Here is an 18,522-nt window from a genome sequence, read left to right as displayed (position 1 = left end):
CTTCCAGTAGTGTTTTTAAAAGTTATATGAACATTGGCAGAAGTACATAGTCCCTCAAGGTGACCCTTTGAAGGTGGATGTGCTTTGGTAAAGTGAACTATTCTGGGTAAGGTTTTATACATCTTGTCCCCAAACTTTTGGATCGTACTACGTACAATCTGTATAGGGTGTAGTTTTGCTTCTCCTTTTTTGACTGCTGTATGATGAAAGAGAAAGAAAACAATAGCAAAAAGAAAGAAAGAAGGAAAGATAACCACTTGATTTATTTTTTTTAATTGAACACATAACTAAGATTTCCGTAATAATGTAATAATGTATGGATTTAGGTACACTATACATAGTTTACAAATTTAAATTATGTTGTTTAATCATTCAAAAAATAAATAAATAAAATGAAATCGTCAACAAATTACGCAATTAAAGTGGAAAGATTGCACGTAGACATTTTTTAGTCACCAAATTAAAGAAAAAGGGTAATAGGTAAATTACAATATTAAATCATAATAGGAATATTTTTATACTTATTTAAAATTTATGAGTAGAAAAGTGCTATAACAGGGACATAATTTTTTTGCTGAAAAAAGAAATATCCATAGAAAGTCGAGGTTCTTAATACGCAGCTACAATAAACAAACACGACATTTACGCCAATTTAATAATAACTGAATACATATACTACTTGATCTGATATGTTTGTACACATTATATTGAACAGTTAGTTTAATCTTTTATGAAGCCCTACAAAAAGGTTCTAATTAAATTTTTCAATTTAACAATAATTTTCTGAAATTTAAAAAATTGCATAATAGCAAATCCTTGAAACTTTTCGATAACATATTATTAAAAATATGATGAAAACAAAAATAATTTATTTATTAATTTTATAAAAATACATAAAAATAGTTACTTACAATAGAAAAAATCGATCGCTATAAATGATGCAAAAAAGATAGCGTATTACGAAATATAGGTGAAACAAGTATGAGAAATACAACGCAAAATGACATTTCTTGAGCGAAATAAATTTTTGCTAAATACTCAAGAAATGCTTGAAACGACGAGGGAGGGGGGGGGGAGTCTGTTGGATATAATTTGAGGTTAATAGCCTACAGCTAAGCTGAAAATTAGGCAACTCATTTCCAACTGAAAATTTGAGGGAGTGGTCTGCCCGAAGAAAATAAAACATGAATCATTCTTTACACTGAAAAACATTTATTTAACATATATTAAAAATGATTACAATACAATAATTTGGTCCTCCGAAGAAAAATTAAATTATATTAAAAGATCTTACAATAAGTCCATGCAGGTATCAAAAAGTCCTGTTGTTGTTCCATAGTGAGTCCTCACAGGTAGATGGACGGCATCGCAATCTCCACCAGAATTGCAGGCTGGTCAGTTCACGCCTTATGAGCAAAGTTCACCATATCAGGAAAAAATATCGAAGATGGACACGATCCTCTTTCCTCGGAGACCAAACGACCCACATCAGGGAAAAATATCGAAGATGGACACAATCCTTTTCCTCGGAAACCAAACGACCCACATAGATTTAATTATAACTTTTCACTTTTATAGACGTCATAGCAGCACGCACTTTCCAAACTGAAGACATCAGCAGTGAATCATTCAGAAAAGATCAGACCTCACCTGAGAGGCCAGTAGCAAAAAACTTATGATGACATGGACGAACACATTTACAAACACCAACAACACAAGACGAGGAGACAAGTAAAAGAAAAGTAGCAGTGCAATCGAGCTATGGCCGGTCTGCGTATTTATAGCCAGATTCGACCCTACTCGTAACAATGTGACGTTACATTATTTGCATATTGCAAGAACAACACAACTCGGAAAACACACAGCTTGCAGGTTGCACAATTCTTATTTAATTTGACATTCAGCACTTAACACCTCAACATGATTTCCTCATGTGATCCACATGTGCTCTGTCGGAAGTTTACCGACGTCTGCCGAATGACGGCAACCAATCATAGCGTGCCACATATTTTTCCGAACACTTCCGATTCAAACTCGGACATTTGAGTGTCGGTGGCAGGTGGATGGGATTTCCCGCGCAAGGTCTTTCCCCGGAATGGCAAAAGGTAAGTCACAAAATGATTTTTTTAAAACAATATTGGTGAAATCCTTCAAGAAACAAAAATAAAGGCATTTAGCCCAACAAGTTCCCCCCTCTTGAAGGAATTTCATCAAAAGCCACATTTATATACATTAAAAAACATTTAACTACATTCATATTATATTTACAAAAGATACATTTGAAAAATAGTTCAAAAATTTGATATGCCCCCCTCATTTAAGTTAATCCCAATTAAATATAATTTTACAAAGTTTATTTAAACAATTCTTAGATAGGGGTTTAGTGAAAATGTCCGCGATGTTTACATTTGTCCTCACATATTTAATCAAAAAAATCTTTTGCTCAATTAAATTTCTTAAAAAATGGTACCTTACATCAATGTGTTTTGTACGGGAATTCTCAATGGGAGACTTAGAAAAATCAATTGTTGCAGTGTTATCACAATAAATAACTGTATCCCTAAGCTGGAGGTTTTCAATATTTAATTCACTTATTTCTGTAATTATCCTCTTCAGCCAGACCATTTCTTTTGCAGTTTCACCAAGTGAAATATATTCTGCTTCCATTGTGGATAACGCAACACATTTATGTTTAAATGTCCTCCAATTAATTGGGACCCGATCAATACACAAAATTGATCCTCCTATTGAGACTCTATCCTCCCGATTAGCGGCGTAATCGGAGTCGGAAAATCCCCGTAGATCTACACTACTGATTGAGATTAAATTTAGTTTGTATGATATTGTATACTTTAAATATCCTAGCAATCTTAATAGAAAATCCCAATGCTTTCTTCCGGGATTTGCTTGAAATTGGGAAAAAATGTTCACCACATAAGAAATGTCAGGCCGGGTCTTTCCCGCTATGTATGCCATACAACCCAACAAATTTCTGTATGGGAGCTTTTCTGCTTCCCTTTTTTCTTCCTCAGTTTTCGGGCAGTCGTCTTTCGACAAAACCGTACCCTTTGAGATTGGGAGGGTTGAATTTGGCACATAGTAATCAGAGAATAACCCCAAGACCTTCAAAATGTAAGAGCTTTGGTGAATGAAAAGATTATTTTTATCTTCCACAAATTCAATCCCCAGTAGCTTTCTGGTTTTCCCCATTTCTTTAATATCATACATACTTTTAATTTCATTAATTACCTTTTTAATTAAATTTTCATTTTTTGCTAGAATTATTATATCATCTACATAAATAAGAAGAAAAGTATTTTTCTCTCTATGATATACACAATTACATCCTTTTAATTTTTGAAAACCAAAACCACGAAGAACACTGTCTATTTCTAAGAACCAGTTTCTTCCGGACTGGTGTAGTCCATAGAGAGACTTCTTCAATTTACAGACAAAATTAGGGTGGCTTTTACTGACAAAACCCTCTGGTTGTCTCATGTAGATTTGTTCCTCTAAATCAGCATACAGGTAAGCATTTTTTACATCAATTTGTGAGTGACACCATTTTAAAAGACATATAAAAATAGAAAAGAAAACTCTCACAAGTGAAAACTCAATTACTGGGCTAAAAACTTCAGAATATGACTCAATTGACTGACGGTCCCCCCTTACAACCAATCTGGCCTTGTATCTTACAATTTCACCCCTGTCATTTACCTTGAGGTCGTAGACCCACCTGTTTCCCAAAATTGGTTTCCCCTCTGGTGGGGGTACAAGGTCCCACACCTCTCTTTGGTTAATGACATCTAATTCAGACTCCATGGCCAGTTTCCAGTTGTCCACCTCGGGGGTAGCGATACATTGCCTATACGAATTCGGTATAGAAATTTCTACTAAACTTGCTTCTTCACTTTCTCCTGAACTCTCATCACAGATTTCCCCTACTGTTGGATTCTTAGATGAAAAGTAAAAAAGTTTTGGTTTATACTCTATTTTATTTTCACTACAATATTTTAAAACCTGTTTTAGTGAATTTAATCTTACTTTATTTTTACCGGCAATTGTATAATAAATATCAGTTCTGTCCCCGGTCTTTCTCTTTTTGGCTTCTCTAACCCATTTAATTTTTTCACAGGGAGTTTGCTCAACGCTCTCCTGGATTTCCTGTTCAAGTTGAACTTCACTTATAGGCCTGATAAAGTTAAATTTTCTCTCATTTTTATTCTGGACTTTTAATTCCCCCCCATTGTTCATTTTCATTGAACTTTACGTTAATAGTTTCTGTGACTGTTCTGGTTTCAGGATCCCAGATTCTGTACCCTTTGGTACGTAAGGCGTATCCGACCATGATCCCCTTGGTAGCCCTCATATCTAACTTTTTTAGTTTAGACTTAGGCTGACCTACATAGGCAGTACACCCAAAAATACGTAGGTGCCTCACTAAAGGTTTACGCCCAGAAAACAGCTCAAAAGGGGTCTTGTCCATATTTCCTATTACTGTCCGATTCCTCACATAATTAAAACAAAGAGCGGCTTCAGCCCAAAACTCATCCCCCAATCCAGAATCATTGAGCATAGACCTCACACCATTCATTATGGCTAAATTGTATCTTTCTACTACCCCGTTCATTTGCGGGGTGTAGGAGTTGGTCCGCTCTATCTTTATTCCCTGATTGGTGAGATAGTTCTCAAAATCTTTGTTAACAAATTCTGTTCCATTATCGGAACGGATAGCCAAAATTTTTGAGTTCAGGAATCTTTTAGTCCTTTTTTGAAAATTTACAAAAACATTAAATGCCTCACTTTTTGCTCTTAAAAAGAAAACATATGACTTTCTTGAGAAATCATCTATGATTATAAAAATATATTTCTTCCCCCCCAAGGACTCGGTCTGAAGGGGTCCCATCAGGTCCATGTAGAGCAATTGAAGTGCAGAGTTAGTAGGTCTTTCTGGCATAGATTTAAACGAGCACTTCCTCATTTTTCCCAATTGACAAGGGTCACAATTGGGTTTTTAACCCTTCTTAATCTCTAGTCCCTGGACTGCACCAAGTTTACTCGTTTTGGTGATACTTTCCATATTTATATGGCAAAATCTCCTATGCCATTTTTCCATATCAACACTGACCATATTGGCCCCTTCAGACGGGTCCTTGGTCTTAAAAACTTTTGTATAATTAACATTTTCACAATCAATATAAAAATTTGGTTTAACATGATAAAGTTTATTTATTAAATTTGCTGTAAATAATTTAACATTTTCTTGATTAAAAACACAGATCTTTCCGGGCAACCATTTGAGCTTATAGCCCTGTCTGTCTATACAAGAACCAGAAATTAGGTTGCGTCGCAGTGTTGGAGCATAGAAAACATTATTGAAGGTGATGGTAACTAATTTTCCATCTGATTCAATTTTAAAGATTACTTTCCCAATGCCCTCTACTTGGCTCTTCATGTTTCCTACAGCTACCTCCATTTGTGTGTTTTGTACAGGCTCTAGCTCGGCAAACAATGACTTATCTCGACAAAAATGAGATGTACTGCCGCTATCCAATAGCCATGTATCCTCACATTTTGGGTAGGTAGTATTTGCAGAAATTTCGTTTTCATTTACTGAACAAAACATTCCTGCCTGAGGGTCTTCTTTGGTTTTGAATTTTAAATTCTTATCCTGTTTTACTTTATTACGGCTCCAACACCTCGACGCAATATGCCCTTTCTTTTTACAAATGTAACAAACTTTATTTTTAGCAAGAAATTTACTCCTACCATTTGCCATTCCGGAGTTTCCGGGTTTTGAAAACATTGCCGAATTTTCTACATTAGGCTCTTCGGCCAAATACCTAATCCTGCCTTCCTCAGCCAGTAGTTCGTCTTTTACTTTTGAGAAGGTAAATCTCCCTTCTTCCCATCTGTAGATGGCTTGAACAATACTGCTGAAATTTGGAGGTAAATGCCGTATCAATTGAAAAGTTCTGAGTTTTTCTTCCATAATATATCCATTTTTGACTAATTGGTTAAAAATTCCCCCCAACCTTGCAGCGAATAATCCCACCGTTTCACCTTCTTGCATTTTGCAAGAGAAGTAGGATTCCTATAGTGCGGCTCCTCTGGCCAAAGATGGGGGTTCAAAATTTGCCTTAAGGGCTTTCCAAGCTTCACTAGGATCTTCTAAATTATCAATTAACCTTTTTATGTCCTTTTCTAAGTTTAAATAGATGATGGCTAAAGCTTGGCCACATCTTTTTCTGTCAGCACTAGTTAATTCCCCTTCTGGTTTCTTTTGGGTAATCTCCCATAAATCCCTTTCTATGAGCACCATTTTTATATCTTTGGACCAGGTAGCCCAATTATGGGAGCCCAACTTCTCAACATTTCTATAATCTTTTTCCATAATAAAAAAATGATTCAATTCTCTCCGGGCAGGTCAACCACACGACTCTGCTACCACTTGTTGGATATAATTTGAGGTTAATAGCCTACAGCTAAGCTGAAAATTAGGCAACTCATTTCCAACTGAAAATTTGAGGGAGTGGTCTGCCCGAAGAAAATAAAACATGAATCATTCTTTACACTGAAAAACATTTATTTAACATATATTAAAAATGATTACAATACAATAATTTGGTCCTCCGAAGAAAAATTAAATTATATTAAAAGATCTTACAATAAGTCCATGCAGGTATCAAAAAGTCCTGTTGTTGTTCCATAGTGAGTCCTCACAGGTAGATGGACGGCATCGCAATCTCCACCAGAATTGCAGTCTGGTCAGTTCACGCCTTATGAGCAAAGTTCACCATATCAGGAAAAAATATCGAAGATGGACACGATCCTCTTTCCTCGGAGACCAAACGACCCACATCAGGGAAAAATATCGAAGATGGACACAATCCTTTTCCTCGGAAACCAAACGACCCACATAGATTTAATTATAACTTTTCACTTTTATAGACGTTATAGCAGCACGCGCTTTCCAAACTGAAGACATCAGCAGTGAATCATTCAGAAAAGATCAGACCTCACCTGAGAGGCCAGTAGCAAAAAACTTATGATGACATGGACGAACACATTTACAAACACCAACAACACAAGACGAGGAGACAAGTAAAAGAAAAGTAGCAGTGCAATCGAGCTATGGCCGGTCTGCGTATTTATAGCCAGATTCGACCCTGCTCGTAACAATGTGACGTTACATTATTTGCATATTGCAAGAACAACACAACTCGGAAAACACACAGCTTGCAGGTTGCACAATTCTTATTTAATTTGACATTCAGCACTTAACACCTCAACATGGTTTCCTCATGTGATCGACATGTGCTCTGTCGGAAGTTTACCGACGTCTGCCGAATGACGGCAACCAATCATAGCGTGCCACATATTTTTCCGAACACTTCCGATTCAAACTCGGACATTTGAGTGTCGGTGGCAGGTGGATGGGATTTCCCGCGCAAGGTCTTTCCCCGGAATGGCAAAAGGTAAGTCACAAAATGATTTTTTTTTAACAATATTGGTGAAATCCTTCAAGAAACAAAAATAAAGGCATTTAGCCCAACAGAGTCACCCTCTGATTTTGGAGAAACTCGCAACATTAAACATCGGCCCCACACACAAACTTTGGCCACATTTTTTAGTACAGAACCAATACCACCAACGCGTCGGAAGGGTTTCTGAACCTACTACAACACTTCCGAAGAAAAAATTCAGAAGACTCTTTGATTTCCGAATTATGTCCTATTCAAAACGTCTTTAATCAATTTCTTACATTAATGTTCTAAACTTTTCCTAAACAATAGATAAAGTTTGAAAAAAAAAACTCTAATTTTAAGAATGGTGTTAGTTTTAAGCAACTCGGAAGTACAACTAAAGTTTAATTTCTGAAATAGAAGGAAGGGGAAGAGGCTCGCAAGTGTTTTCGGAAATACAAAAAATACTCGTAAAAAATTGTGTTCAAAATAATCATAAACAATGAGCAGAAAAACCCATTTAAAACTTGCACTCGAGTTTGTTTAGACGTGCAGTGGGGGATTTAAAATATAGCAAATGTTGCAATTGCACGAGAGGCCCCATAACCGTAGGAGCACCGAAGGAGTTACAAAAATGCTTATGATAAATGTTTTTCAACTTCCATGATAGAGAAATAGGGCCCCAAAACGTATTTCGACGGGCCCCTAACTTGTAACTCCGCCTAAGCGATACAGAAAAAGCTGCATTACTGTGATTCATATTACAAATATCGAAAAATTAAAAATTATCGTCGGTTCAACAGGAATCTAACAAAATGACACAAAAACATTTTCGCCATCTCATATTTGTTTCCAAGTTGGTCTCCAATCCAGCAATATTTCAACAAATGATGGCCCAGTCTGAGACGCTATATTAGTTTTGCATTGAAATAAGTAATTAATAACCACAAAAAATGAGTAAATAGGCTTTTTAGAACACCCGATTGAAAACAAAAAGGGAAGTGCACAACTGGAACGTACGCACATCCACCATGCGAAAATTTTAATCTTCTACAGCTTACCATTTTTGAGTTAGGACTTATGAGAGATACATACGTACATCCAGCCGCAAAAAAAACAACGCAATGATTAACTTGTTTGGTAACTGAATGCAGTATTAAAATCTCTTTCACGGATGACTAAAATAGAAATTCATAAAAAAATTTAAGTAAACAATTTTATATGAAAACTATAACTCCCTTGACTTTGCATTAAAAGTAAAAACAGCAAAGGTCCTTTTTTTTCGAAAACATCGGCCAATTCCATCGGCTTTTCGATGTTTTTAAGGCCGATGGGCCGATGTTTCCTGCAAGTTAGCATCGGCCGCCGATGCCGATGGCTAAATTGTTGAACCATCGGCAGCGATGCATCGGTCGAGTCCTACTGAATAACAGCCGAGAGTTACGAATCAAAACGGGAGAATTTTTTGGAATTTATCAAGAAATTCATTTAGTCCAGCCTTTTTTTTAATGGAGATATTCATTAAAGGCAGTTACTATTTATTCGCAAATTTGACGCTAAACAGCATTTTTGTTCATTTACATTTTTTGTACCAATTGAACGAGTGAATTTTGAACCGGCTAATTCTTGGACTGACGACATTTTGGACCAGCGAAATTTTGGGCCTGCGACATTTTGACCACAAACCGTTTATTGCAGGGTTTTTGAGTTACTGCCAAGGCGGTTAAAACCACTGGTAGAAACTGGTTAAAACCGGCATGGCAAAAACCACTTTCTGCCACATTTGCGGCAGAAACTGGCAAAAACTCACAAAATGAAAAATTAATTCTTGATCTACAACAGAAAATACATAGAAAAAATAATTAATTGTTAACCAAAGCACTGTAATTTTATTACAAAATTATCAGAATTCAAAATCAAATGTTACATTGTTGGGACCCTGCAATTGCCTCTTCGAAAAGGTGGTTTCAAAAAACTAAACAGGTTCTCAATTTAATGTGCACAAATGAGAAACTATAAAATATTCTCGAAACAGAAGAGCTAGCAGACAATGCATCAATAGACCGGGATCTGAAGGGGGTTGAGCATGCATGGAAAGGCTGACGCAATATTATTTCTGATTATGGTTCCAGGCACGATGCTGATTATGAAACCACATGTCGTCGCCCTCCTGGGTGGTCGACAACCCCGGGGGAGGGGGGAAAGCAGTGGCAGAGCCGTTTGCTAAAACACTCATAACTCGCGAACTAGTTGAGATAAAACACTGAAAAAAGTGGCATTCGACGCAACAGAACAAGGCCTTCATAAAAGCTAAATATGATTATGGACCTATCTTTGTTGGTTTCTGAGTAAAATTCCATTTTTTGCAAACAAGCAAAATTTTTGAATAAAATGCGCAAAACAAACTTTTTTTGACCAAAATAAATTCCAAATCAAAATTGCTTGATTTTTTTTTAAATAAAGTTCTAAATATCATTATTCAGTTTGTTAAAACTTATTTAAGTACTGTTAACGCGTTGAAAAACAAAATGACAGTAGCAAGCTCGAACACGATTTGCAGTAAAGTTCAGGATCTAAAGGGGGGTTTTGAGCATGCATGGAAGACCTGACGCGAAACTATTTCTGATTAACGTTACAGGCACTATAGTGATAATGAAACCACATGCCGTCGCCTCCCTGGGTGGTCGACAACCCCGGGGGGGGGGGGGGGGGAAGGAGTGGAGGGAGCCGTTTGCTAAAACGCTCAAAACTCGCGAACTATTTGAAATAAAACACTGAAAAAAGTGGCAATCGACGCAACAAAACAAGGGCTTCATAAATGCTAAATATGATTATGATCATATCTTTGTTAGTTTCTGAGTAAAATTCTATTTTTTGCAAACAAGCAAAAATTTTGAATAAAATATGCATTTTTTTTTCACATTATCAAAATTATTTAACTGTTTAGGGAACCAATAAAATCTGAAATATCATTATCCAGTTTGTTTAAAATTACTCAATTATTATCAAAGCATTGAAAAGTGAAATAAAAGCAAGCTCAGAAAGCATTTGCGGTAATTCACAAAAAAAAAAAAAAAAGAAAAGAAAAGTTTGCGGAATGTACCTTGAAGACTCGACATAAACCAAAGTAAATTTTGTGGCTCTCCTGTTTTGGCGGTTTTATTTCGTAATATTATCAAAACAATGCCCCAGTTAAGTAATTACTTAATTATTTAACCTTTAGCGCATTATAGCTGCTTAGTATGGGTCATAATAGCACTTTTTAAAAAATTAAAACATGCAAGCTTGCAAGTACGAAGTAATTACGGAAAGAATAAACTATCAGGATAACCCTTTTGCAAGATTTTACACCTGAGTTATAAAACATAGTGAGCGAGGCTATTGCCACATAAGCAGCATCAAAATTTCAGTGGAACGTTAAAGAAAATGTGAATAGCCTCTTATCCAGAGAAGTCCTGCAATGGCAATGTCTTCAATAGCGATTGCAAAATAGCAAAAGAAAACCAAAAAAAAAAAAAAAAAAACACATTTAACCTGGGAAACGTTAGCTCAAAAGTGATATTAGTACATGTAAAAATCATTCCCATACAATAAGCCAATGCTAGGTTAGGTTCATCAGAATGGTTCACTGAAGCAAAGCGAGAGGTCCGATTTCGTGTATGTAATTGAAAATGATACTTCTTGCAGCAAAACTCTAGAAGAAGCACCCTATTTTAAGAATAAAGTTCAAATTATCGATGGAATGACTCTGGTTCATAATGTCCCAAACACTACTTTCAAATGCAGCAAAGATTTTGCAGGTTTCCAAATAAAAAATAATAAAATTTTCTCTCCAATAGTCAAACTACACGAGTGGACCTTAAACACGATCGGTATATCTCACTGTCGTTTTCATAACTTAAAAACCAGAAGTTCAGGAAAGTCTCCTTCGCTAATAAAAAAAAATCACTAAGTACCAAACCAGTGGTTTCGTGTCATAGCCATTCTTGAAAATAAAAAGAACCTTTAAAAGTACATTTCAGAGTATGTAATAAGTAGCATATCCGTTCCTGCATCCAATCAGCTTCTGGTGTCTGGTAACTCTGAAAACGAAAATGAATATTATTTAAAATCTGAGAGTCATGTAATAAATTTCTCTGAAATGCCCGGGGCTATTTAAGGGGTAATAAGGCTATTTTTTTTTCCCCTTAGCATACTGCCGTTTTATTCAAAGCGCTAACTTAGGCAGTGCTTGCATTTTCTATTTCGCTTTTTAACGATCACGTTGGTAATAATTAAGTAGTTTTAAACAAACTGAATGATGTAGTTTCAGATTTTATTGATTCCCTAAACGGTTAAATAACTTTAAAAAAGAACTTATCTTTGGAAAAAAAGCTTTTCGTATTTTATTCAAAATTTTTGCATGGCTGCTAAAAAAGGAATTTTACTTATAAACCAACAAAGATAGAGCTATAAACATATTTAGGTTTTTCAATCCCTTGTTCTGTTGCATCTTTTGCCACATTTTTAGTGCTTTACCTCCTACGGTTCGCGAGTTATGAGTGTTTTAGTAAACGGCGTCCCCCTGCTGCTTCCCCCCTCTCGGGGATTTCGACCGCCGAGGGGGGGGGGAGGACATGTGTTTTCATAATCACTATAGTGCCTGTAACAATAATCAGAAATAATTTTGCATCAGGTCTTCCATGCATGCTCAAAAACCCCCCTTCAGATCCTGAACTATACTATGAATAGTGTTCGGGCTTGCTACTGTCATTTTGTTTGTCAACGCGTTAACAGTACTTAAATAGTTTTAACAAACTGAATAATGATATTTAGAACTTTATTTGAAAAAAAAAATCAAACAATTTTGATTTAGAATTTATTTTGGTCAAAAAAAGTTTGTTTTGCCCATTTTATTCAAAAATTTTGCTTGTTTGCGAAAAATGAAATTTTACTCAGAAACCAACAAAGATAGGTCCATAATCATATTTAGCTTTTATAAAGGCCTTGTTCTGTTGCGTCGATTGCCACTTTTTTCAGTGTTTTATCTCAAATAGTTCGCGAGTTATGAGTGTTTTAACAAACGGCTCCCCCACTGCTTTCCCCCCTCCCCCGCGGTTGTCGACCACCCAGGGGGGCGACGACATGTGGTTTCATAATCACCATCGTGCCTGTAACAATAATCAGAAATAATATTGCGTCAGCCTTTCCATGCATGCTCAACCCCCTTCAGATCCTGGACTACAAGAGCAAGCAATGTTCGTGAAACTTTCATCTATTGTATAACTGGTCCACCATGTAGTAACTGGGCTTGTGGTAAAAATTTGACTAGAAAAATAAGTTTTGAGAAATGGGGCCAATTTGTTTTGCAAAGCTATGATATTAGGTACAAAATTCTAGGCAAGTAAAATTCTGGCACTTTCTTCTTGAAGCACGTGACATGATAATTTCAATCACAAACAATTTAGAGGAAGCATATAAGTGAGCAAATTACAATCAGTAATGCCCGTTTACTTCTGTATGTCACTCCTCTTTCCTAAGCACCCCCGTATGATTTTTTATCCTTTGTTAAATTAATCCAAATACTACGAGCTTCTGCAATTAAAAAGTTCCCTTTCTGAACTAAATCAAGGGCACTAGCATTGGATTTTATTTTTTTAAATGATGAAATGATGTTTAATTTTTTAGTTTACTAAAATAAATATCATTTACTAATTACTTAACTTATTAAAGACACTTTTATGTTTTTGCCAGTTTCTGCCGGTTTTTACCGGTTATAATCAGTTTCTGCCACTGGCATGGCAAAAACTAGTTTCTGCCAGCAGAAAGCCAACCCTGGTTTATTGCAATGAAACTATTGAAAATTATGTAAAATGTGCCTTTTTTTTTGATAATTCTTAATTATTGTCTTGAAAATGCAAAATTTTATCTCTAGAATATTATCTTATCTTCATTGCTTTAGAGGCTAATGTGCAAAAAACTAACTATTTCATCTAAATTGTAGTTTTTAAGGATTTTGATGCAACAAATTCAAAAATCTCTTTATAAGCATGAATTTTTCACGTAGGCGCCATGTTTTTGTCATACGCAGTGACAGGCGAGCCTATTACTTGCTTAAGTCAGTGGCGTAGCTAGGGAGGGGCGGAGGGGGAGGGCAGTTCCGGGCGGCACTTTTTTGGGGGGGGGGGGGTGTCATTTAATGCGTATTCTCCTATTCCCAAAAAAATTTAATGCGTATTATAGCCGACATTTAAGTTTTTCGGGTCTAGTGGCCACTGGCCAGTTGCAAAATTTCCAAGTCTTGACCTTTCCAAGGGACTTTACTGTATTTTATGAAAACTTAAAAATAAAACTAATAATAATGCTGCAGATTATTTTCAACTGCCCAAAATAGTGTTGCAGATTGGCTAGGTTTCTGCTACTGGGACCACTAGCAAATCTTGAGAGAACTGTCCAGGTACGTCTATTGCGCTGTCGCGCAGGAGGCCAATTGACCAACACGGTTTTGATCCCTTGTTCCAATAATGGGTAGGGGGGGGGGAGGGTCTAGTCCCCTCAAGATTTTTCATTTTTCTCGGGAGTATAACTCCATAAAGGTAAGTGTGAATGCTGTAGTTGTTGGAATCCTGCAACCCTCCTTAGCAAGGTTATCGGCCATTTTGTTCCTGTGGATGTTCACATGAGAGGGTATCCATTGCAAATGAACATCATGATTAAGAGAAATGAGCATTAACTTAAGTAGGATGGATTTGCTGGTCTTGTCGCCAACAAGAAGCCAATTACTAAGATGGTGGAGAGAACTACGGCTGTCAGACAAGATCCATTAGTTACCATAATCCTCCTCAGAAAGATTAGCTCTTTTAGTCCAAGGTCTATCGCAATTAATTCATTTTTACTCTCCAAAGTCCCACTGTTTGCCTCATTGTGGTGGGAGGGTGATCCTGGGCAGAATGGATGATGAACGCCGGGAGTTTTCTCCTGGTAGGGCCACCCACCCCTTTCCTAATGGATTTACCCTTCCATTGTGCACAGCTAAATTTCAGTAGGCGAAGGAGCCAAGAGTCTTCCACCCTTGGTGCTTCGGTCTTCGAACTAACAGAAGCTGCACATTTCCTCACCAATGACTTGGTTGACTGTTATTTAGTTTTAAAAGCATTGATTAAACCAATTTAAGCCATTTGAGGACCCCTAAACAACAGGAGTTCAAGGCCACGGCTTATATTCAGTAAGCAGGCCCTGGGTTTAACCCGTAACAGGGGAGGTGAAAAAGTAGGCCGTAACAGGGGATGTGAGGTCTCAGAGATCGCTCTATTTACGAATTTTTTAAAAATCGTGTAATCAAGATACATTGCTGTAATTTCCCTTAGATGATCTTTGAACTCTTATTAGCATGGGGGAAAAATATTTTTGAATTTTTAATCAAAATACACCTTTTCCATGGAAATTTTGCTAGAGTCTTAAGATTTTTCGAAAAAATCATATGCTGCTGTAAATAACTACTAGTAATAAAAATCAATCTATTATGTATTAATGATTTCAATTTAGCTCTCTAACACATACAGAACATTTCAGTACCAGAAAATTGATTAGATCTTGTTAGGGAAAAATTTTAACAGCACTTTAACTATTAGTATTTTGCGTCGAATTTCGCGGAATAATTCAGCCTCCCTGGAACATCATTGCGTAACGTTTGTAAACATTTCAAATAATTCTCAACCTCATCAGAGAATATTTTGCATCTCTTCCGCATAACGCGGATAAGATAAATGACCATATATTCACGGTTCTAACGTTAAGAGCCATGTCTACTACAACCGAAGTGTAACATTGAAGAGGAGGTGCGGTCTCACAGACCGCTTCTAAAGAATGCAATGAAATTTGAACCAGATGCACTTACCTAAAGACTGATAAGCAAGGGGGGTGTTCAAGGTCACAAAACAAAAAGCTATTGGGAAAAACTATTCAATCGGACAGAAAATGAAATAGCGGTGATCGGACGAACTTATGAGCGGTCAGTGAGACCGCACCTCCTGTTAAGGGTTAATACTTAAGATACAGTAAAAAAGGGGTAAGTTAAACAGACACAGAATCTTACCGTCATAGTTAAACTTGATCCAATCGTCGTTACAACATTCGTTGTATTTGCAATTGATGAAATAATAAGACGCATAACCAGCAGAAATTACAGCACCACCCAAAGCAGCTGCTGTAATAGGATCCAAACAGTGAGAAAACGATAAGGCATTGAACAAAAACAACAAAACAATTGATTTCTTGTTTAAATGTGACATAATGTTAAAAAACAAGTTTAAAATCGTTCAGCACTCAATCAAAGATAGCCCTTAACAATGTTTAGCGAGCTGCATATGCAGACGTGGCTCCAAGGGCGGGGCAGGGGGGGCAATTGCCCCCTCGTCGGAAGCGTCTTGCCCCCCCGTCGGGGAAAATTTAGTATTTCGTCGGGGAATCTGTTTGCTTTGGCGTTTATCGTAAATGATATAATTTTCTCATATATGAACTCGGAAAAAAAAATTAGTAGAAAAAAGTAGAAGTATCTTATATATTTGTATATATATATATATAAAAGGAAGCAAAAAATCAATCCCCTTTGAGGCAAGGTTAGCCCGAGTCCGTATAACGTCGTCCAGATGGTGACAAAATATAGCTATTGCTTCGGGGGAAATGGTGTGTTTTGATCCTTGAAATTTCTGTTTGTCGATGCAGGGTGTGGATGAGCTGGTTTTGACCTCAGGGTGTCCACTTAGACTAAAAGAGTACCATCCCCGTCCCTGCAGAATGTAGTGGTGATTACTGGTCAGACCTAAGGCGTCGTCATCGGGTTACGAGACAAATACGTACCGAATGACAATAGCCAGGACGAGACGAGAGGGGGGGGGGGTTGTCATCGGAGAAAAAACATGCTTCGGAGATTTTTGCTTTCCTATTACATTCGCTAAACAGCTCTTTATCGGCATGTCAAGTGCGCAGACGCAGACCGCACTCATTGATGCGATTTAAAGTACTTTATATTCACTCAGAAGAGAAGTTACAAGTAAGTTATTACTATAGTTATATTTACAACTTTTCTGATTATTTTTTATTATTCTGCAACAAAACATATCGATGAGTAAACGATCCTTTTACCTCATACAAGGAAGTGTACTAAAGTAGATTTAATGTTTTAATTTTTTAGTGCAATGATGTCTTATCGGCAAATGCTAAATGCAGGAAAAAAATTCTTTGGACTAATATAATAAAAGCAAATAAATTTTTAACATTTTAAATACATTTTTCTCAAAAACTGATATTGATCTTGTTTGTAGGCTGCATAATAGTTTTGTTGGGAATGGAGAATGATTTACTAAACATTCGGGCTTGGCACAACTAAAACAATCATTGGATTATTAAACGTCGGGTTGATAATGCATCGGGTTTGGGTTCTTTTTGAGAAACATGTTTGGGGGAGGGGGAGGGGCGAACCTTTTGGAAAAGGCAAAATTAAATACATAAATAAGTCATATGTTAAAAGCAATTGAAAACATACATTTTGCTTCCAAATTTATTTTTTTCTTCAGATGTTATTTTGTAGTCGAAACACATGTTTCTAACTTAAAGTAAAAGCTGCGCTTAGCCCAGAGCGCTGTAATCATTTGATCGGACCAAGTCCAATTCAAAAGTCAACATTGCTCCTTCGAGATCGATCAAACCAACTTACAGACTGATACCAGACTTAATCTTGCTTAAGTTTTCTTTTCTTTTTTTTTTTTTTTTTTTGCAAGCTATATTCTTTTTTTTTTTAATATGCTTTTTTTCAAGTACTAAAATAGTGTAAAAAAGCAGTGTTGCGCAGTCGGAGTCGGACAGATTTTCGAGACAAGGAGTCTGAGTCGGCATTTGTAGGTTGAAAATTCCAAGAGTCGGAGTCATTTTCCCTCAATGCCTGTAACACTCCCAGTGATTGCGGGGTCGGAGTGAGAGCTGGAGTCGAACTGATTTTAAGGTAAAGGAGTCGGAGTTGAATTGTTTGTCAGTGAATTAGAGGGGTGATTAAAAACTAATTGTATCGAAAGCCAATGTGAGCACGAAAACGTATGCGTTGTCTTTTCGTTTCCCGCGCTGTTTCTCTCTGTCGACTGCTGTCATTGGTTTTTCGAATCAAAAACAATTTTTACTGTGTATTATCTTAATTTTTGAAAGAGTGTTATAACTTAAAAAAAAGTTTTGTTTGCCTATTTCTGTCCTGATATTTTTGTAGTTCCAACTACACCTTATAAAAGGCTTCAAAATGCGGAATTTTATATCTGTTTTTCAAAATTTCCTCCGGGAAAGAAATCCCCGGACCCCCTACAATTGGGAATATTTTGTACTCCACTTAAAGCGGAGTCATGTGTGACTTTCTTGATAACATTTCCCCTCTTAAGGTCAGTCCAACACAGGACATCAGGGAAAACACATTAAAACACGATCATCAAAAATTAAAGTATTGCTGTATGTATCAGATGAAAGAGACAGACATAGTAAAGGAAAAAAAAAATGCCTCTCTTACACCACCGAGAGAAACGTTGTTAAAACTGCAAAAGGGGCCCCATACCTAAAATAGCTTAGGGCCCCGTTAAGTCTAAATCCGGCCCTGAGTTGGAGTCGGCCATTTTCCCTCCGACTCCGTAGATCTGCAAAAATGGTCTATGTAGATAAATTTTGGGGTAAGACTTTGAATTTAAAATTTCCCCCCTTAGTCTGGGAAGTGAATTAAAACTTAAAATTTGAAATTATGAACTATTTCAACTGGCATGTTCAATAAAAAGTTTGAAACTAATGGTTTTGCATTTTCTAATTATGAATGCTACAAAAACTTTGAAAAATAAACAAGTTAGGTATATAGTTAATTTTAAAAAAAGAAAAACCTTACACAAAAGAAACTAGTGCAATTAATGTTAATCACTTTGATACTTAATAAGTTTGTTTATGGCGTAATATCGTCGGCACTATGCTGAACTACCGAACGTGAAAATTGGCTCTTTTCAGGAGAGCCGAAACAATATTTTTGTCCACCAGACGCTTTAGTTATTTTCAATGT

This window comes from Uloborus diversus, unplaced genomic scaffold (genome assembly GCF_026930045.1).
Source record: "Uloborus diversus isolate 005 unplaced genomic scaffold, Udiv.v.3.1 scaffold_626, whole genome shotgun sequence".
NCBI classification, from domain to species: domain Eukaryota; kingdom Metazoa; phylum Arthropoda; class Arachnida; order Araneae; family Uloboridae; genus Uloborus; species Uloborus diversus.
This window is presented reverse-complemented; position numbering follows the sequence as displayed.